The following is a 23,985-nucleotide window of genomic DNA, read 5'->3' as shown; positions in this document are numbered from 1 at the left end:
GTGCACGGACCTCTAGGCCCTAGTTTCAAATGCGTGTAGTAGACTGTATGCAATTTCACACGTATTTTAAACTAAGGCCTAGAGGTCCGTGCACTCGAGCTAAAAAAACTCGCGGATATTTTAAATCCTGAAAATCCTCAAGTTTTTTGTCTCTTGACAGCACGTACAAAGCTACGTTACATAGAGAAATAGCTTTGCGCGTGCTGACAACCGACGTTGTAACAGAGTGTATACAGAATATTCTGTCGCCCGAGATAGGGAGTTGCCTATCCTGTAGAGTGAAAACAAATTTCCTCACGCGCATCCTTCATCCATGGTTTGACTATTCCAGAACTAATTTATTCCCAAATAACGTTTCTCCCCAAAAACTGACAGGGAGGCTATTCTCTAAAAATCGAAAATCATTCGGATCATCCTTATGATTCGGATCGGGCTCATTCGGAGTGGACCGAGAAAACCGTATTCTCTAACCCCAATCCTTATCGTCATTCGGATACTTCGAAAATTTTCTCTCAATCCAAATGGACGTCACTTCCTCTTAAGCCACGTGGTACTTTTTGACGCCCACCTTTTCTTTATTGGACAATTTTATTTGGCGCGCTTTCAAATTGAAGGGATGGAAACTTTGGTTTTTCCCAAGGAGTGGAAATTTTGGGAAATGGTCTTTGTATTGGGAACACATTCAATACAAAGCAAATTTTCTCTTTTTCGATTTCTTTTCTTAAGATAGAAACAAGTGTTTTTTTTTTCCTTTTTTATTTATTTATTTATTTTTGATAAAAAATAATTTATTTTTAAATTGCTTCATAATATTCTTTTAAAATGGTATTAAAGAACACGCTAAACAACAGTTAATATACGTCGAATTTTGAATGAAACTTAGCGTAAGTTTTAGTAGGGTTAAATATGAGGCAATGAGAACCTAGAATAACAACGTTAATTAATCGCAAATTATAATCCAATTGTGTGGATCTCGTGAGATTATGATAAATTCATTAATGTAGATCATTAGCCCTCTATCAATGGTCACACACCTACCAAAATTTAATAATTTAAATAGATGCTAAACGAAATTTAATCTAGCCATTATTAATAATTGATGCAATTGGTCAAAAATAGGTGGCTCTAACTTACAAGCCCCGGTAGATAAAATATTAAAATTAACAATTAAATCTGTGTTAAGTAATTGGATCTCGCGAAATTATCCCTTAAATGTAGGATAAATTCAACGACGTTTTTTTACCTTCAAATCTACCAAAAAGCCGTCGATCTACCTTGTAGATTTCGCCAAGGCCCGCCAAGGCCTAAAGCCATTTCCCGCTTTAACCTAAAATTTTGCCCACGCTTGATTTTAAGTCTCGAAAAACCCTTTGAACTCGTAAATCGCGACGGGCAATGCGATTACCATGTTCAAATCGCAAACGATGAAGCTTGAGTTGAAAAAACAAAGCAGTCATACTAAATAAAAATATGAACCGCAGCCAAAACTCCGGCGAAAGTTCGGCGAATCTAAGATTGATGGAGGGAAGAGAGGCGGTAAAAAACTCCCAATGCCCGATTCGGCCGTCTCTTACGGCCGCCGAATGATTCGGAGAGGTTATCACCGTATGATTAGGATAAGGTGCTTACAGAATACGTTTTATTTTCATTCGGAGAAATTGACTCCGAATGAAAAGATTCGGATCGAAATTCCTCCAAAAGGACCTTAGAGAATAGCCTCCCAGATATTATACAAAAACTAGTTTTGCTTCGCAGTCCTTAAAAAACTGCATTTATACACAATCCGCGACACTTTTTCAAACCCACAAAGGGCCAGAAACTAGAAATTATTATATGTATTGCAATTTGAATGAAGTTTAATCGTTATGAGAAATTTGCTTTTAATTGCGTAGTTCAAACATTTGTTATGATTTGAAATTTTAGATCGAAAACGGGTATAAATGCGGCGTTTCGAGATAAAGGGAGCTTAGATTTTCACGTATGAAATTATATAGAATCTGTTCCCGTAAAAACTTATCCCTGTCAAATAATTAAAGCGAAAAAATACATATTGAGCTTTTAGCATTTTAATTTTTCAGGGTGGAAGAGATAAGAACACTTATTTCGAGTAAAATGTCGCTTTACTAGAACTACACCTAAAATGAGGTCCCTCATTCTGATTTGTGGCTTTAAAAGCAGTGTCGTATTTCTGACATTTATCATACAATCAGAAAAGGTGTTCTTATATGTGTGTTGTTACATCTTGTATAAGTTTTAAACTTCAATTCGAACTCGAGTCATAATCGTCCTTGATTTAGCTCTTTGTTCCGAAACGCCGCATTTATACCCGTTTTTGTTGTAAAATTTCCAATCATAACAAAAGTTTAAACTACGCAATTAAAAGCAAATTTCTCATAACGATTAAACTTCATTCAAATTGCAATACATACAGTATAATAATTTCTAGTTTCTGGCCCTTTGTGGGTTTGAAAAAGTGTCGCGGATTGTGTATAAATGCAGTTTTTTAAGGACTGCGAAGCAAAACTCGTTTTTGTATAATTCCCTCTTTATTTCCTGTATTTTTCACAAAGTCAAAGTTTCCAATATAATTGTTGTTTATTTGAAAATTCTTCCACATACCCTTCCGCATCTGGGTCGACTCGTTCTCAGTCCCGGAAATAAGGAAAAATTCTTATAGGACATGTGTCCAGTGACGAACCCTTTGACTGGAAAAATTATAGGACATTGTCCAATGGATGGAATAGTGCAAAATTATTGTCGCATCTTCATAGTCAAACCATCAACACTACGGAAAATTTATTGGTCAAAATGTCCAGTGACCCTCATAGTTTTTGGAAAAATTATGGGACATTTCAAAATTTTATTGGACAATGTCCAGTGTCCTGTGCTTAATTCGGGCCTTGCTCTTTCTAATTTAGAATAGGGAAAAGTGGTCAAGTGGGCGTATTAGCTCTCTGATGACCATCCACATGTCTTCTTACAAAGTATATATGTTCTAGAGATCTTTAGTTTCCTTTCCAATGTTCATTATATGTTTTTACGTATCCTATAGTTTAACTCGAAAATATCGAATAATTCTACAGTATATCCTATCAATAAATGAGTAATAAAGTTTGCACCTCCATTACGCTGTATGTACAATCAAGTTTATCATCAGGAAGCTGTTTTATTATAGTCTTATTAAAGCTGTGTCCTGTGGATTTACAGTGACATTCCCATTGTGTGGGGAATTGCTTTTATTCGGAATGCCTTTGAGTCTTGAGGCTTTTCACGTGTTCATATGAAAATGGAATCTCTTAAGCGAATTGTTCATTCCTTATTAAATCAGTTCAAATTAAGTATAGCACGATGTATCTACTATTGTGGCCCAGCCTTTGGGTCATTAAAAATGGTGAATATCTTCAGGAGTGAGATGAGACTAGAAGTGGAGGGATCTAGCATTGGTAATAGATTCTGGCACTAGTGAACAAATTTGAGGATTTTATGCCGCTTCCCACGCGCCTACACTACTGAGAAAAAAATTGGTCGAGTTCCAAAAACATTTCCTACCCCCTTCCCCTCAACCTAAAGCGGCGGAACACGGACGCGGCTCCTTGAATCTAGTTCGGCCGTCTACCACCGCGAGCGTCTCACGTTTTGGAGGGAAAATTCAGAAACCGCTACTAGAGGGCCAACCGTTGGTGTGTTATCAAGAATACTCACTTTTGCCGAGTGAAGAATTTGGTTAGCTCAGTACTTCTGGTCTCATCTCACTTCTGATATCTTTTAATATGTATGGTTGCGTGTCGTGGGAGGAGAATTGTTGGCTTTAAAATAGAACTTTCCCTGTTCTTCAGACCACTTTTTATTTTTCATAATTTTTTCTCTTTTTTCTCTATTCGGGTTCGCTTTAATAATAATAATTTTGAAAAGTTTTCGGTTCAAGATTAAGGAATAAAAGATCGATATATTCTTTTGTTCCGCTACAAAAGCCGCCCGTCCTGCGCCACCATGTCTTTCTATCCCCATTCACCCACCCCCACCTTTAAACTATCCGGGAATTTAATCGAGTTTTCACCAAAAAACAATTTAAAACTGTATAAAGGGTCAATGAAATGCTATCTCACAAATCGGCGTAGACACAAAATAATTTTTTCCCAAATCCCGAATATAGGACAGAGCTTAGAGCTTGGATTGTCCTTGATTTGATGGCAAGCACTCGTCTTCGTATTTCAAAATTCTACCAGTTTGTAGAGAGTTTAAAATAATTTTTTTCTCTTCGAGACCCGTTCTAATTTAGGCCTTTGGGGGTACGAAAAAGTGAATTCCAACGTTTCACTTTATTCAAATATGTGAAATAACATTTTAAATTCCTGGCGAGACTTAGAAATAGCTTTCTTCAAGAAATGGCAAATGAGTTTTATTTAGACTTAAGACATAGCTAGATTTTGAAAATATAAGAAAGCTATCTTCGATGGTACAAAATAACTCTTTTAAAATATAGCTTTAAGAATTACAAAATAGATTTCAAGAAGGTGAAAAATTCTTTTAACAGAATTTCTTGTTAGTTACCAACGTTAGGAAATACTTTTTTAAGAACGAACACTTTTAAACGGAAGGTGAAGTGGAAAATAAAGTGATTTTTTATCGATTCTTCATCTAATTATAAAACCATTTTCTGCATAATGAAACATTCTGGAAATACCTCTGAGTGATTTTAAAATTCAAATTAGATAAGCCCCTCGGACCAATCGCGTAACGCCCTGCCTTTTTGTTAACAAACTTCTTGCGACATATAAGTCCTCATTTTAATCAAAACTACATACTGCTTATATATTATTTCTAGCAATATGTACTTGAATTCGATATTTCTCTCTGAAAAGAGCCCTCTGTAGAAAGTTGTGTTAGACGAACGGGAGATTGACAGCTTGTTTTGGACTACGGTTTAATGGCATTCCTGCTTGCACTAAACGGCAGGGAACCGATTCAATATATTCTTTCTCGCTGGCTTTTACAATGAAAATTCTACTACTTTTGCTTTCATTCCATTAAAGACGCCAAGGAAAAATGTTCGCGAAAATTATGATGATCTTTCGATCAACTATTATAAAAGTGGAAAAGTATTTCTTAAAGGGTATGAGAATTTACAATTTCATATCATATTTTAGCACGAAAGTGGTATTATATTACACTTTCAAGTCTCTACTTTCAAAATATCAAGTATTTAATATAATTGAACCCAAGTTTCTATTTTTAAAATCCATTGAAAAATCACGAAAACTCAATTTCGATATATAAATCATTTTGTCTTGTCAGCTTGTTCGGTTGGTTTATGACATCACTAAGACGTTGAGGAAAAAGCGCGGGAAACCTATACGCGTCTCGAGCTTTGTCCATGCTTTGATAGCGGAGAGAGTGGCACCATCTCGCGTGTGTGACGTCAAAAACAAGAAAACGTTGTAGCCTTTCTTAAAAAGTGGATTTTAAATAATTTCATATGAAGCATTTTCAAATGCATATTGCCAAATAACCAGCAGAAATCGGAGAATTAAAAGCTTGATATTTTTGAATTGACAGTAACTAATTCTATCTTTTGCTATATAAATCAGAGGTTTTTCAAACGAAGCTTCTCATACCCTTTAATAAAATATGAGTAATAATGGATGCACCAACTACAAAGGTAAACTTAAATATAGGTGGAATTTCAAATACAGTTTGGATGCCACTACTCCTTTTCCCAATCACATTTTATGAAAAATCTCTTAAGTCAAAAGCTTCCAATACTGTATAAAAATCCTCTGAGAGCTCTTTAATATTTCTTGTTCATTTTAACATTGTATAGAAACACACCGGAATCACTCGCGTCTCTTTTTGAACTTAAATCAATAGAACGTTAGAAACTCCAATCAGATACTAATCGTTTTAGTGTAGAATATTTAAATGTTACGTCAAATGTAATGGAAAATAAATGAAGCCATCGCATCCCGTCTTAAGGCTCTTTCAAACGATCCAACTTTTTGACTCAGCTTGATGGGTCAACTACAGTTGAATCAACTAGTTGGATCGTGTGAATAGACGCTGGATGAGTTGAGTCACCAAAAAAGTTGGCTAGGAAAAATTGGATCAGTGATCCAATTTTTGCTGACTCAAGTTTTTAAGATCATTTCTCCAGCCAATCAAAATGAATTACAAAAGAAACCATTTTCGCGGGTTATTTCGTAGGTGCCAAGGTAGGTAGGCGGCGCTTAAACAGTTCCATTTGGCAGTAAAAGTTTAGCCGTGTGAATAGGAAGGATTTATTTTACTTTTCCCTTCAAAAGTTGGGCGAGTTGATACAACTTTTCGACCCATCAAGCTGAGTCAAAAAGTTGGATCGTCTGAAAGAGCCTTTACTCGAATTGCCCGCAACCCAATCAATTACGTATAGACACGAGTAACTCGACAACAATAAGTATAAAAATTCACTCAACGTTAAAAATGTGAGTGTGTTAATTTCCTAGCAACACCAATTCCACCTATACCCATAACTCCGTGAACACTAGCTTGTGTTAGAAGCAATCAATCCCAGTTTGAGTCAGGGATGGGAGACAGTAGGTATAAATACCCTCCAAGCAGTGATGGATATAAGGAAGAAGCCTCTTTCTATAACATGATGAGGAACACCATTTGTTTAAGAGAAATAGCGTTAGTTCAATGGGAAATGCATAGGGTACTTATTTTTACTATGATACTTATGTTAAGAGGAGTAAGTGGGCGGGAATGTATGGACGTCCCGGATGCTTTTGGAGCAAAATGCTTATATAATAATCATAATTGAATATCATTAATTCTTTTCTAGGCCAATCTGCCCCGTCAATTATAATGGAACTTTGTTCGCCTTGTATCAATCCGCGCCATAAACCACGTCAACTTTCGCCCTTAGTTAGCTTTTGCATTTCATTTAACTCGTTTAGATATGGATGCTAACATAAGCATATCAAACCACCCGTAAGCGTGAATCGGCGGGAAATTAGCCACAGGCATTGTCTAGGTAAAACTCGGGAGACAAGTCTTCCTGGTGGCGCAAAAGTGAAACTTTATTCAAATCGCGCAAGGGATGCTACCGGAAGCTTGGGAATACAAGGATTAATATATATCAGAGTAAGGACGGCCTTATAAACCCAAAAATTTTACCCCCCTTCCTTCCCCCCCCCTTTCAGGGGGGGGTAAAATGTTTTGGGTTTATAAAGCCATCCCTTGGGTGGGGAGGGGGGGGATTGATGACGTCACGTGACGGTGTTGGGGGGGGGGGAATGGGGGGTTGAATTGATGTTGTTGGCGGGAAATTTGAATTGTTGAGCCACCTGGTGGTGGTTTTCTTGATGACGTCACGGCTAATTTTTGATGACGTCACGTGGCTGGTACCTATAGGGATAGGCTTATGCTATTGTAGGCTTTTGCTATGGTAGATCCTGGTAGGCTTATGCTATTGTAGGCTTTTGCTATGGTAGATCCTGGTAGGCTTTTGCTATGGTAGATCCTGGTAGGCTTTTGCTATGGTAGATCCTGGTAGGCTTATGCTATGGTAGATTCTGAAAGGTAGGCTTATGCTAGGTTATTCTATGGAATATCTTGAAAGATAGGCTTATGCTAGGCTTATTCTATGTTAGATCCTGGGTGGTTTATGCAATTATAGATCTTGAAATATAGGTTTATGATAGGCTTATTCTATGGTAATCGTGAAAGATAGGCTTATGCTATATTAGATCATGAAAAAGATAGACTTATTATATGGTAGATCCTGGCAAGCTTATGCTGTATTAGATTCTTTGGTAAATGCTGCAAAAATATACTCTTATGCTAGGTTATTCTATGGTAGATCCTAGGCGTTTTTACAATAGCTTCGTACATGCATTTTATAACTTGATCATTCAAAAGGTTGTAGTGAAATTTCATAAAACTAAATTTCTCGTTCAGTTTCCCTTCCTCAGCCTTTGTTAGAGTGAAGATGCTACCCTCGTTGAATACTATCTTCCCCTCCATAAAGGTTACTTTTATTTTCAAGTTTAAGTAACGATAATTACCCAAGTCGCCAGTTCCCAACGCTGAATAGATCTCCGTCCACTCCTCCATAAATTCCTTCAAAACGTCTTCCAAGATGCTAACAATGGTTCCATCCATCCTATTTTTTTGTCAAATGTAGGTTTGGCTCGTATCACCCCGAAAACGGCATAACTTTCATGCCCATAGTCTAACGAGTGCATTTGCGCGGTTTTCTTCAGAGTACGGGTTGATATTTAGCTTGAGGGTATATTGACTGATGCTTGTCTTTTTTTTATTGTCCTTTATTGGCTACATACAAGGTGGTTTAGGACCTTAAAAGGGGGCGTGGCTAAAGCGTAACGAATGGAATTTATCCCCATCGGCTTTTTATTTATAGGTAAATACGACCAGACGCGTTTTAATGACGTCACGTGTCTAAATCTTAGGCTTATGCTATAGTAATTCTTGAAACATGGGCTTTTGCTAGGTTTATTCTTGGTAAATGCTGAAAAATATAGTCTTATGCTAAGTTATTCTATGTTAGATCCTGGAAAAGATAGGCTTATGCTAGGTTATTTTAGTTGTATAGGCGGAAGAATTAGAGTTTGTATTAGGTTTAGAACATTTAATGAGCACGAAAATCTGATTTTTCATTTTTTTTAATGACGTCACGTGTCTAAATCTTAGGCTTATGCTATAGTAATTCTTGAAACATAGGCTTTTGCTAGGTTTATTCTTGGTAAATGCTGAAAAATATAGTCTTATGCTAAGTTATTCTATGTTAGATCCTGGAAAAGATAGGCTTATGCTAGGTTATTTTAGTTGTATAGGCGGAAGAATTAGAGTTTGTATTAGGTTTAGAACATTTAATGAGCACGAAAATCTGATTTTTCATAGAAATATTACTACAGTTTTTTTTTCATTCGAATACTACTAAAATACCCATGAATATTGATTAAAAACGAGCATTTATATAAAACAACCTAAAAAAACATCAATTTTACCCTGCACAAGTGCCTTATTAGAAACTAATGCTGAACTTCATACGAATAATACTAAACTACAAGGGATTTATATAAAATACATGCAAAGGTTATGCTGACTACTACTAAAATACCCATGAATATTGATTAAAAACGAGCATTTATATAAAACAACCTAAAAAAACATCAATTTTACCCTGCACAAGTGCCTTATTAGAAACTAATGCTGAACTTCATACGAATAATACTAAACTACAAGGGATTTATATAAACTACATGCAAAAGTTATAGCTGATTACTACTAAAATACACATGAATATTGAATAAAATACTGGCATTTATATAATACTACCTTAAAAAACACCAACTTTACCCTGCACAAGTGCCTTATTATATACTAATGCTGAACTTCATACGAATAATACTGAACTACACGTGATTTATATAAAATACATGCAAAGGTTATAGCTGACTACTACTAAAATACCCATGAATATTGATTAAAATACGAGCATTTATATAAAACAACCTAAAAAATCACCAATTATACCATGCACAAGTGCCTTACTATATACTAATGCTGAATTTCATACGAATAATACTAAACTACAAGGGATTTATATTAAATACATTAAAAGGTTATGCTGACTACTACTACTAAAATACCCATGAATATTGAATAAAATACTGGCATTTATATAATACTACCTTAAAGAAACACCAATTTTACCCTGCACAAGTGGCTTATTAGAAACTAATACTGAATTTCATACGAATAATACTAAATTACACGTGATTTATATAAACTACATGCAAAAGTTATAGCTGATTACTACTAAAATACACATGAATATTGAATAAAATACTGGCATTTATATAATACTACCTTAAAAAACACCAACTTTACCATGCACAAGTGTCTTATTATATACTAATGCTGAACTTAATACAAACAATACTAAATTACACGTGATTTATATAAAATACATGCAAAGGTTATAGCTGACTACTACTAAAATACCCATGAATATTGATTAAAATACTGGCATTTATATAATACTACCTAAAAAACACCAATTTTACCATGCACAAGTGGCTTATTAGAAATTAATACTGAACTTCATACGAATAATACTTAAGTACACATGAATATCGACTAAAATACAAACATTGTTATGATGCAAAGTGAAACATACCCTTTTTTTATGAAGCAAAAGTTGAACTATGATGCTTCCACAATTCTATTTCATCCTTAAAGTCACTGCCGTACCTGATTTAAATCTCTGGTGAATCATCTGTCCATTTGTAACACGGGCACAAGTCCTTAATCCGGTATTTAAACTCACCGCACAGAGTACAAAAGTTTCGCTCGTCGAGAAGATGTCTTCGCTCTTTATGGGTCGACATACGGATAAGGTTTTTAGATTGAACTAAAACACAACGTCTGAAGTGCGCACAGTCACGTGATGTGCAGAAATAATTTAATTGGCCGCAGTCAGGCACGTCTTTTAAAGTCCCAGCACAATGAGGGCAATGTAGATGACCCGTACGTGGCATGGGGGCATACCCTAGTTTTTTGAGGTTTTCATGAACATTTTCGGCCATACCGAAAGAGATGTGGTCAGATGAATGAAGTATACCGGAATATTACTTATTATTATGCTAAAACTTTTACCGATCTTAACATTTCCGAGTAAAGTATACACGAATAGGGCTAGACTGTCTCTTATGTTTTCTATTTAGCACACATTTTAAGGGACATTTTTACCAAAACAAGAATTACATATTACGTAAGGTGCATCGGAGGAAACACGTGATTTCTTACTAGCCTTGTCACCAACCTTTCTCTCCAGAGTTCGGAAGTGAAATGACTCTCTATAGTTTACAAAATCCCCTTTTGGCCACCCAGGTGTATGTTATATGACATTAAGGGGGAGGAGGGGGTCGAACATGGTTCATAACAAAAGAATTTATCCCAATCTGTTTTTTTTTTACTTATAGGTAAACACGTTCAGACGTGTTGTAATGGCTTTTGGGGGTGTGGTCGAACCAGTTGTATTGTTATCAATGGAATTTATTTTGTCCTTTCTTTAATTGGAACACCCACCAGGTTTTATGACATTACAAGGGGAGCGAGGGTAAACCTTTATCCCCATCTGTTTTTTTTTTCATTTGTAAGTAAACACGTTCAGACGTATCTTAAGGGCTTTGGGGAGTGGGGGTCGTACCATTTGTATTGCTATGAATGGAATTTGAATTTAGAGTGATTTATTGCTTTGTTAATTGGTGGCCCATCCTACCACCAAACATTTAATTGATTCCAGGTGGTTGCCCTGAGGGCATTATCCGGACAAGTCTCAACAAGTTATGTTTTTGTAGCGTTAGCAGAGATACAACATATCATTAAACCGAAGCATTAACCTAATACGTACTATATTTATCAAAATTATCAACCTCGTAATCAAAAATTTGTGGAAAACATAAAACGGTATTGAAAGAAGCATCATTCACAACGCATTTCGTGTTAGAAGTAAAAAACAATCGAAACGTTTTTGATCAACTACGTTACATTTTTTCGAAACGAAATTGAGCATTTAAAATTCCTAAAATCCCATAGGAATACATGGGAAAATGAATAGACCACCGAAACGAAATCAGTCGTTTAGCATACATTCTACCGACACGAAAAGCGTCATTTGAAAAACATTTCAAATTGTTAAAAACGTTTCGATAAATTTTAGCTAAATTTATCAAAATTACTCTGTTTCACCAAAAAAACTTTTAATTTAGCACCGATTAAGAATTTAGGATACATTTCTTAACGGTATATACTCCACCCAAGGGGGTGGGTGGGAGGGGGGGGGAAGGAGATCAACAAAGATGTTAACGGCATGATTGTAAAAATAACTCACTCTGACACGCTGAAGGGTCCGTTACCATTAGGTGCGGGAGGTTGCTACGTTCTCCCCATCCTCATTGTATGTTTTGAGTTGTTATGGAGGCAAGTACACAAAGGTTGACAAGAATACGCCAGATCTTGGAGATCAACCCCCTAAAAACTACTTATTGTACTATTTATTTTATTGATCTTGGGAATGCTGGAATTCCTTAATCTCTGGTTTCAGAGTTTGGACGAGATTGTTTGAAGAATGACGTCATCTTACAAACATGTTGAAACGCGCCCGTAAAGAATAACTTAATCCTTTTGTTAAGAAATACTCTTTGTAATCTCTTTTGTATTTTTAAAAAATAAATGTGTCACCTTTTTAATACTGTTTTCTTTAATTTCATATATTAAGTAATGGAGGGAGGGGGGTAAAGAGAGGGGTAGGAACTATTGGTGATAAATAAATCGAATATTTCTATCATCATATTCATTCATCATCATGAACTCGGAGCTGCAGAGATATCATACTTTTTACTCCTGGCCACAAGATGGAAACTATAAAAAAGCTTTAAGTAGAGCGGGGTTTTATTCGTTACATACCGATGATCTAGTACAGTGCTTCGAATGCAACGGCATTTTATTAGCCTGGAAACCCACCGATAATCCTTACGAAGAACATTTGAAACATTTCCCTAAGTGCAACTTTATCAGAGGTAGGCACACAAAAAACATACCCTTTAGCATAGATGAAACAGAGACGTACACCAAGTCAATAAATAACAAAATCAAGACCGAGGAAAAAACACCTGAAAAACCCCAAGAAAACAAGGAAGAAATTTATCATACCTTTAAAGTTAAAACTACAGATCTCGAAAGATTAGTCTTGGAACTTTACGTTAGAAAACAACTAAACGCTTTGTATATCAAAGAAAAACTTAATGACTTACGTAAGATTTACAAATAATATTAAAATTTATCATCTTCCTTACGAAGATAGAAGAAATTACTATAGGTTAAATCAAATGCAATTTAAAATGAAAATTGAAAAAATATCCTTATTGTTAGAACCTATACTTTTAAAGAAAATAAATAACTTTTTACTTTATATCATAGTCTTTATAAATTTATTCCTACAGAAGCATCCTTTGTTATGAGCTTACAAAACTATAAGCCTAAACAATCAATCAAATATTGACAGGTTGAGAAAAAAAGAGGGGAGTACGTAAAACCCGGTCCACGCCTTAACAGTGGCCGAGCATCTTGTTTCCCATGCATATTTATGGAATTACAGAAAATGTAAAATATTATTTTCGCTTTGGTCGGTGGCAAAGCAATTGATTCCAAAAATATGTTGTTACACACAGATGGTGCACAGAACTAGGCATTATCTTCTATAAGTTCCGAATTGAAAAAGGGGGAGGGGTTGCAAGAGCTGAAGAAACTCACTATCGACCAAACATCAAAGGTAAACCTAATTTAAGAGTGGAACCTTGCGTTGACAAAGCATCCATTTACCACCAAGGACACTAAACTATGCCGCACAGAAACACACCACCAATTCAAATTTCCCACCAACAACATCACGTGACGTCATCAACACCCCCCCCCATCCCCCCCAACCCATTCCTATTTCCAATTTGATCTATGAGAGTTCCACAAAGTGATTTATGGCCTTTTGGGTGGGCACAGCAGAAATTACACTACCTCAGAAAAAGTTTAAATATTATATTAAAAAACTCTTAAGGCATGACTCAAGCAAAAATATATTAGCACAGTAGAATGTCATTAAGAAAATACACTATTATAGGTACTATTTTAGACAAAATTTATATATAATGTAAGAAGACATCATAGAAAAGTTACACTGTAATATATTCTGACATGGATAATAACATTTAAATGAAAGGCTAGTTGTAAAATATGTAAGAAAAAAATCCTAGAAAAATACACTATAATATATCCTGACAATTTTAGACAAAATTTATATACAATTTAAGAAAACATCCTAGAAAGTTACACTGTAATATATTCCGACATGAATAATAACATTTAAGTGAACGGCTAGTTGTGAAACCCCCAAAAGGCCATAAATCACTTTGTGGAACTCTCATAGATCAAATTGGAAATAGGAATGGGTTGGGGGATGGGGGGGGGGTTGATGACGTCACGTGATGTTGTTGGTGGGAAATTTGAATTGGTGGTGTGTTTCTGTGCGGCATAGTTTAGCGTCCTTGGCGGTAAATGGATGCTTTGTCAACGCAAGGTTCCACTCTTAAATTAGGTTTACCTTTGATGTTTGGTCGATAGTGAGTTTCTTCAGCTCTTGCAACCCCTCCCCCTTTTTCAATTCGGAACTTATAGAAGATAATGCCTAGTTCTGTGCACCATCTGTGTGTAACAACATATTTTTGGAATCAATTGCTTTGCCACCGACCAAAGCGAAAATAATATTTTACATTTTCTGTAATTCCATAAATATGCATGGGAAACAAGATGCTCGGCCACTGTTAAGGCGTGGACCGGGTTTTACGTACTCCCCTCTTTTTTTCTCAACCTGTCAATATTTGATTGATTGTTTAGGCTTATAGTTTTGTAAGCTCATAACAAAGGATGCTTCTGTAGGAATAAATTTATAAAGACTATGATATAAAGTAAAAAGTTATTTATTTTCTTTAAAAGTATAGGTTCTAACAATAAGGATATTTTTTCAATTTTCATTTTAAATTGCATTTGATTTAACCTATAGTAATTTCTTCTATCTTCGTAAGGAAGATGATAAATTTTAATATTATTTGTAAATCTTACGTAAGTCATTAAGTTTTTCTTTGATATACAAAGCGTTTAGTTGTTTTCTAACGTAAAGTTCCAAGACTAATCTTTCGAGATCTGTAGTTTTAACTTTAAAGGTATGATAAATTTCTTCCTTGTTTTCTTGGGGTTTTTCAGGTGTTTTTTCCTCGGTCTTGATTTTGTTATTTATTGACTTGGTGTACGTCTCTGTTTCATCTATGCTAAAGGGTATGTTTTTTGTGTGCCTACCTCTGATAAAGTTGCACTTAGGGAAATGTTTCAAATGTTCTTCGTAAGGATTATCGGTGGGTTTCCAGGCTAATAAAATGCCGTTGCATTCGAAGCACTGTACTAGATCATCGGTATGTAACGAATAAAACCCCGCTCTACTTAAAGCTTTTTTATAGTTTCCATCTTGTGGCCAGGAGTAAAAAGTATGATATCTCTGCAGCTCCGAGTTCATGATGATGAATGAATATGATGATAGAAATATTCGATTTATTTATCACCAATAGTTCCTACCCCTCTCTTTACCCCCCTCCCTCCATTACTTAATATATGAAATTAAAGAAAACAGTATTAAAAAGGTGACACATTTATTTTTTAAAAATACAAAAGAGATTACAAAGAGTATTTCTTAACAAAAGGATTAAGTTATTCTTTACGGGCGCGTTTCAACATGTTTGTAAGATGACGTCATTCTTCAAACAATCTCGTCCAAACTCTGAAACCAGAGATTAAGGAATTCCAGCATTCCCAAGATCAATAAAATAAATAGTACAATAAGTAGTTTTTAGGGGGTTGATCTCCAAGATCTGGCGTATTCTTGTCAACCTTTGTGTACTTGCCTCCATAACAACTCAAAACATACAATGGGGATGGGGAGAACGTAGCAACCTCCCGCACCTAATGGTAACGGACCCTTCAGCGTGTCAGAGTGAGTTATTTTTACAATCATGCCGTTAACATCTTTGTTGATCTCCTTCCCCCCCCTCCCACCCACCCCCTTGGGTGGAGTATATACCGTTAAGAAATGTATCCTAAATTCTTAATCGGTGCTAAATTAAAAGTTTTTTTGGTGAAACAGAGTAATTTTGATAAATTTAGCTAAAATTTATCGAAACGTTTTTAACAATTTGAAATGTTTTTCAAATGACGCTTTTCGTGTCGGTAGAATGTATGCTAAACGACTGATTTCGTTTCGGTGGTCTATTCATTTTCCCATGTATTCCTATGGGATTTTAGGAATTTTAAATGCTCAATTTCGTTTCGAAAAAATGTAACGTAGTTGATCAAAAACGTTTCGATTGTTTTTTACTTCTAACACGAAATGCGTTGTGAATGATGCTTCTTTCAATACCGTTTTATGTTTTCCACAAATTTTTGATTACGAGGTTGATAATTTTGATAAATATAGTACGTATTAGGTTAATGCTTCGGTTTAATGATATGTTGTATCTCTGCTAACGCTACAAAAACATAACTTGTTGAGACTTGTCCGGATAATGCCCTCAGGGCAACCACCTGGAATCAATTAAATGTTTGGTGGTAGGATGGGCCACCAATTAACAAAACAATAAATCACTCTAAATTCAAATTCCATTCATAGCAATACAAATGGTACGACCCCCACTCCCCAAAGCCCTTAAGATACGTCTGAACGTGTTTACTTACAAATGAAAAAAAAAACAGATGGGGATAAAGGTTTACCCTCGCTCCCCTTGTAATGTCATAAAACCTGGTGGGTGTTCCAATTAAAGAAAGGACAAAATAAATTCCATTGATAACAATACAACTGGTTCGACCACACCCCCAAAAGCCATTACAACACGTCTGAACGTGTTTACCTATAAGTAAAAAAAAAACAGATTGGGATAAATTCTTTTGTTATGAACCATGTTCGACCCCCTCCTCCCCCTTAATGTCATATAACATACACCTGGGTGGCCAAAAGGGGATTTTGTAAACTATAGAGAGTCATTTCACTTCCGAACTCTGGAGAGAAAGGTTGGTGACAAGGCTAGTAAGAAATCACGTGTTTCCTCCGATGCACCTTACGTAATATGTAATTCTTGTTTTGGTAAAAATGTCCCTTAAAATGTGTGCTAAATAGAAAACATAAGAGACAGTCTAGCCCTATTCGTGTATACTTTACTCGGAAATGTTAAGATCGGTAAAAGTTTTAGCATAATAATAAGTAATATTCCGGTATACTTCATTCATCTGACCACATCTCTTTCGGTATGGCCGAAAATGTTCATGAAAACCTCAAAAAACTAGGGTATGCCCCCATGCCACGTACGGGTCATCTACATTGCCCTCATTGTGCTGGGACTTTAAAAGACGTGCCTGACTGCGGCCAATTAAATTATTTCTGCACATCACGTGACTGTGCGCACTTCAGACGTTGTGTTTTAGTTCAATCTAAAAACCTTATCCGTATGTCGACCCATAAAGAGCGAAGACATCTTCTCGACGAGCGAAACTTTTGTACTCTGTGCGGTGAGTTTAAATACCGGATTAAGGACTTGTGCCCGTGTTACAAATGGACAGATGATTCACCAGAGATTTAAATCAGGTACGGCAGTGACTTTAAGGATGAAATAGAATTGTGGAAGCATCATAGTTCAACTTTTGCTTCATAAAAAAAGGGTATGTTTCACTTTGCATCATAACAATGTTTGTATTTTAGTCGATATTCATGTGTACTTAAGTATTATTCGTATGAAGTTCAGTATTAATTTCTAATAAGCCACTTGTGCATGGTAAAATTGGTGTTTTTTAGGTAGTATTATATAAATGCCAGTATTTTAATCAATATTCATGGGTATTTTAGTAGTAGTCAGCTATAACCTTTGCATGTATTTTATATAAATCACGTGTAATTTAGTATTGTTTGTATTAAGTTCAGCATTAGTATATAATAAGACACTTGTGCATGGTAAAGTTGGTGTTTTTTAAGGTAGTATTATATAAATGCCAGTATTTTATTCAATATTCATGTGTATTTTAGTAGTAATCAGCTATAACTTTTGCATGTAGTTTATATAAATCACGTGTAATTTAGTATTATTCGTATGAAATTCAGTATTAGTTTCTAATAAGCCACTTGTGCAGGGTAAAATTGGTGTTTCTTTAAGGTAGTATTATATAAATGCCAGTATTTTATTCAATATTCATGGGTATTTTAGTAGTAGTAGTCAGCATAACCTTTTAATGTATTTAATATAAATCCCTTGTAGTTTAGTATTATTCGTATGAAATTCAGCATTAGTATATAGTAAGGCACTTGTGCATGGTATAATTGGTGATTTTTTAGGTTGTTTTATATAAATGCTCGTATTTTAATCAATATTCATGGGTATTTTAGTAGTAGTCAGCTATAACCTTTGCATGTATTTTATATAAATCACGTGTAGTTCAGTATTATTCGTATGAAGTTCAGCATTAGTATATAATAAGGCACTTGTGCAGGGTAAAGTTGGTGTTTTTTAAGGTAGTATTATATAAATGCCAGTATTTTATTCAATATTCATGTGTATTTTAGTAGTAATCAGCTATAACTTTTGCATGTAGTTTATATAAATCCCTTGTAGTTTAGTATTATTCGTATGAAGTTCAGCATTAGTTTCTAATAAGGCACTTGTGCAGGGTAAAATTGATGTTTTTTTAGGTTGTTTTATATAAATGCTCGTTTTTAATCAATATTCATGGGTATTTTAGTAGTAGTCAGCATAACCTTTGCATGTATTTTATATAAATCCCTTGTAGTTTAGTATTATTCGTATGAAGTTCAGCATTAGTTTCTAATAAGGCACTTGTGCAGGGTAAAATTGATGTTTTTTTAGGTTGTTTTATATAAATGCTCGTTTTTAATCAATATTCATGGGTATTTTAGTAGTATTCGAATGAAAAAAAACTGTAGTAATATTTCTATGAAAAATCAGATTTTCGTGCTCATTAAATGTTCTAAACCTAATACAAACTCTAATTCTTCCGCCTATACAACTAAAATAACCTAGCATAAGCCTATCTTTTCCAGGATCTAACATAGAATAACTTAGCATAAGACTATATTTTTCAGCATTTACCAAGAATAAACCTAGCAAAAGCCTATGTTTCAAGAATTACTATAGCATAAGCCTAAGATTTAGACACGTGACGTCATTAAAAAAAATGAAAAATCAGATTTTCGTGCTCATTAAATGTTCTAAACCTAATACAAACTCTAATTCTTCCGCCTATACAACTAAAATAACCTAGCATAAGCCTATCTTTTCCAGGATCTAACATAGAATAACTTAGCATAAGACTATATTTTTCAGCATTTACCAAGAATAAACCTAGCAAAAGCCTATGTTTCAAGAATTACTATAGCATAAGCCTAAGATTTAGACACGTGACGTCATTAAAAAAAAATGAAAAATCAGATTTTCGTGCTCATTAAATGTTCTAAACCTAATACAAACTCTAATTCTTCCGCCTATACAACTAAAATAACCTAGCATAAGCCTATCTTTTCCAGGATCTAACATAGAATAACTTAGCATAAGACTATATTTTTCAGCATTTACCAAGAATAAACCTAGCAAAAGCCTATGTTTCAAGAATTACTATAGCATAAGCCTAAGATTTAGACACGTGACGTCATTAAAAAAAATGAAAAATCAGATTTTCGTGCTCATTAAATGTTCTAAACCTAATACAAACTCTAATTCTTCCGCCTATACAACTAAAATAACCTAGCATAAGCCTATCTTTTCCAGGATCTAACATAGAATAACTTAGCATAAGACTATATTTTTCAGCATTTACCAAGAATAAACCTAGCAAAAGCCCATGTTTCAAGAATTACTATAGCATAAGCCTAAGATTTAGACACGTGACGTCATTAAAACGCGTCTGGTCGTATTTACCTATAAATAAAAAGCCGATGGGGATAAATTCCATTCGTTACGCTTTAGCCACGCCCCCTTTTAAGGTCCTAAACCACCTTGTATGTAGCCAATAAAGGACAATAAAAAAAAGACAAGCATCAGTCAATATACCCTCAAGCTAAATATCAACCCGTACTCTGAAGAAAACCGCGCAAATGCACTCGTTAGACTATGGGCATGAAAGTTATGCCGTTTTCGGGGTGATACGAGCCAAACCTACATTTGACAAAAAAATAGGATGGATGGAACCATTGTTAGCATCTTGGAAGACGTTTTGAAGGAATTTATGGAGGAGTGGACGGAGATCTATTCAGCGTTGGGAACTGGCGACTTGGGTAATTATCGTTACTTAAACTTGAAAATAAAAGTAACCTTTATGGAGGGGAAGATAGTATTCAACGAGGGTAGCATCTTCACTCTAACAAAGGCTGAGGAAGGGAAACTGAACGAGAAATTTAGTTTTATGAAATTTCACTACAACCTTTTGAATGATCAAGTTATAAAATGCATGTACGAAGCTATTGTAAAAACGCCTAGGATCTACCATAGAATAACCTAGCATAAGAGTATATTTTTGCAGCATTTACCAAAGAATCTAATACAGCATAAGCTTGCCAGGATCTACCATATAATAAGTCTATCTTTTTCATGATCTAATATAGCATAAGCCTATCTTTCACGATTACCATAGAATAAGCCTATCATAAACCTATATTTCAAGATCTATAATTGCATAAACCACCCAGGATCTAACATAGAATAAGCCTAGCATAAGCCTATCTTTCAAGATATTCCATAGAATAACCTAGCATAAGCCTACCTTTCAGAATCTACCATAGCATAAGCCTACCAGGATCTACCATAGCAAAAGCCTACCAGGATCTACCATAGCAAAAGCCTACCAGGATCTACCATAGCAAAAGCCTACAATAGCATAAGCCTACCAGGATCTACCATAGCAAAAGCCTACAATAGCATAAGCCTATCCCTATAGGTACCAGCCACGTGACGTCATCAAAAATTAGCCGTGACGTCATCAAGAAAACCACCACCAGGTGGCTCAACAATTCAAATTTCCCGCCAACAACATCAATTCAACCCCCCATTCCCCCCCCAACACCGTCACGTGACGTCATCAATCCCCCCCCCTCCCCACCCAAGGGATGGCTTTATAAACCCAAAACATTTTACCCCCCCCTGAAAGGGGGGGGAAGGAAGGGGGGTAAAATTTTTGGGTTTATAAGGCCGTCCTTACTCTCTTATATCTTATTCTTACCTATTATAAGCTCTACCTCTATCAGAAGTAAATGAACCGAAGTTGTCAAACTCCTATTGTTTTAATGTTAAGGGCAATTGCCCATTACCCCCTCCCCACCTCTCCCCTCTTTTCGCGCTTTTCGTGACGTCTTTCCATCGCGCCGTTTTTAAAGGGCGCCCTCGAACGGTCGAGAGTGTTTAAACTAGAGTCTGCTTGAGTGAATTAAAATGGCGGCCTTCATAGGTGGGGTTTCTTCAACCAATGCCGACTCAATTTATAAAGGCCCATGCATGGTGCCTCGGGAGTAGGGGACCGGACCTTTTATCGGCCGCCTCTCCCAGAAGCTAGGTGGCGCTTTCTGTTGTATAAATATTTGAATGAATTTAAAGTTCGCGCCAAAGATATTTTGGCGCCAAAATGCATGATACCTAAAATATCGGTTTTTGCTAGCATAATTTTTAAAATTAAGTGGAAATACGACAAAATGATGATAAGAAAAATTTTTACCCTAGAAATTAACATATATCATTACAAAAATTATAGTATCTTATTAATGACCAAAATTAACATTTTGTAACAAAGTGGTTTTATCGCAATGAAAAATATCACACTCTTCCCCTTTAGTTTACATTCATTTTAACTTTTTAAATCCCGTCCCTAATTATATTTCATAATATAAGAAACTTAAACATAATCTAGTTAAATTTACTAACATTTGCGAAAATTATTTCCTCCACATCAAAAACAGTTGAGAACTCCGTTTCCAAAGAGTCTCTAACAGGCTAACAGTCGTATACTCCTCCCCCCTCAACTGCATAGCCGTAGTTTCCCTCACTCTTATTGGCTCTTACACGGCGCGAAAACATTTTGAATCCTCTGTATCGGAGAGCGCCAAGTCGCTGTGCGGCACTTTTTGGCGAATTCGAAAAAGCGAAAATAAATTAAAAAACCGAGGCATGCATGGGCCTTTATAAATTGAGTCGGCATTGCTTCAACTGGTGGTAACGAAAGCTGGCTGAATGAGCTTGTAAGAACTAAAAAGATGGCCCCGGCCAGATTATGCTTTCGCTGCGCCCTCTAGCGGCTAAAACTTCTACGACCCCGGAAATTTTATTTTCCGTTATTCTTTCCTTATTTATTAAATATCCTTTCGATTATGAATGAAATTAATTTAGCGTGATTTTTTTTCACATAAACACTAATGATAACTTTGTTTTTAAAACAAATGTTTTAAGAAAACTAATTAAGTACAGTAATTTGTTTTTATATTCGCATTATATTTTATTGCCGTTTGAAAAACTTAATGATAATTTTGACCAAACACTTTCCAAGATTATTTTCAGTTACAATTTTGGATAAACAAAAAGATAATTATAAGTATACGCTATAAAATATTTCTATTATCGTTTAATTACCCAAATAACCCATGATAACAAATTTTACCAAGCACTTTTTAAGGTTATTTTCAGTTACAATTTTTGACAAAGAAAAATGATCATTGGTAGTTTAAATTTGCCTCAAAACGATAAAAATAATTGGTTTACCTCTTAATTTTAACTTAAATTAAGAGTAATCAATTACTAATCATCACTTATCTTAATAGTTTCTTAAATAACTAAAATACAGTGGAGGTTGCAAAGCCACCTAGGTATGGTTCTAGGTACTATTTATAAATTTCAATGCGATTCCGCACGCGAATAAAAAGGGGAAAAGGCACCCAGAAAGCAAGGGTCAGACAAATGCTTTTGCTACTCGAATCGCAAAAGCAAAAACAAAAAAATTTGAAGCTTAAATTATCATTTTTGTTGCACAAAAAATATTTGTCTTGGATTCCAAGCCTTATATGGGTTTCTTACTCTAGGTTCCCAAGCCCACTGTTGAACCAATGCCGACTCAATTTATAAAGGCCCATGCATGCCTCGGTTTTTTAATTTATTTTCGCTTTTTCGAATTCGCCAAAAAGTGCCGCACAGCGACTTGGCGCTCTCCGATACAGAGGATTCAAAATGTTTTCGCGCCGTGTAAGAGCCAATAAGAGTGAGGGAAACTACGGCTATGCAGTTGAGGGGGGAGGAGTATACGACTGTTAGCCTGTTAGAGACTCTTTGGAAACGGAGTTCTCAACTGTTTTTGATGTGGAGGAAATAATTTTCGCAAATGTTAGTAAATTTAACTAGATTATGTTTAAGTTTCTTATATTATGAAATATAATTAGGGACGGGATTTAAAAAGTTAAAATGAATGTAAACTAAAGGGGAAGAGTGTGATATTTTTCATTGCGATAAAACCACTTTGTTACAAAATGTTAATTTTGGTCATTAATAAGATACTATAATTTTTGTAATGATATATGTTAATTTCTAGGGTAAAAATTTTTCTTATCATCATTTTGTCGTATTTCCACTTAATTTTAAAAATTATGCTAGCAAAAACCGATATTTTAGGTATCATGCATTTTGGCGCCAAAATATCTTTGGCGCGAACTTTAAATTCATTCAAATATTTATACAACAGAAAGCGCCACCTAGCTTCTGGGAGAGGCGGCCGATAAAAGGTCCGGTCCCCTACTCCCGAGGCACCATGCATGGGCCTTTATAAATTGAGTCGGCATTGGTTGAACTTGACAGTTGTAGGTGGCTCAATCTGGATATTGTAGATCAAGTAGTTCGATTTGGGTTACCGTTCATCTTGTAATATATATGTGGGCTTCATTATTTAGGATCCTAAACCTAATATGGGTGTCTTTCTCAAGGATCCCAAGCTTTATTTGGGTCTCTTACTCTAGGATCCCAGTCAACGGTTACACCTAAATTACACTATAGCGCGAGCGGCTTGCGTCGTGATGCGCGTGATCGAGTGGGCTATGATTACACGCAAGGCTAGGAGGCTTGGGAATAAGGTATTTTTCGAAACTAGTCCTCCGTACCAGTGAGCAGTGACCCCTAGTGTCTTAAATATTAAACTGGTCCCGGGAAAAGTCACTTTTCCCTATTTATATTTCTTCTGGTTCCATCTAGTGTGAATCCAACGTAATTAATAAGTCAATTTGATGAAGTTATTTAATTTTTTATGTTGAGATGGTTGGCTTTCAATAAAATATTTCGCAGCATAGAATTTTCCTAGATTTAT

Source organism: Phalangium opilio, unplaced genomic scaffold (assembly GCF_054372755.1).
Source record: "Phalangium opilio isolate 3A_F unplaced genomic scaffold, DU_Popi_V2 ptg000024l_1, whole genome shotgun sequence".
Taxonomy (NCBI): domain Eukaryota; kingdom Metazoa; phylum Arthropoda; class Arachnida; order Opiliones; family Phalangiidae; genus Phalangium; species Phalangium opilio.
This window is presented reverse-complemented; position numbering follows the sequence as displayed.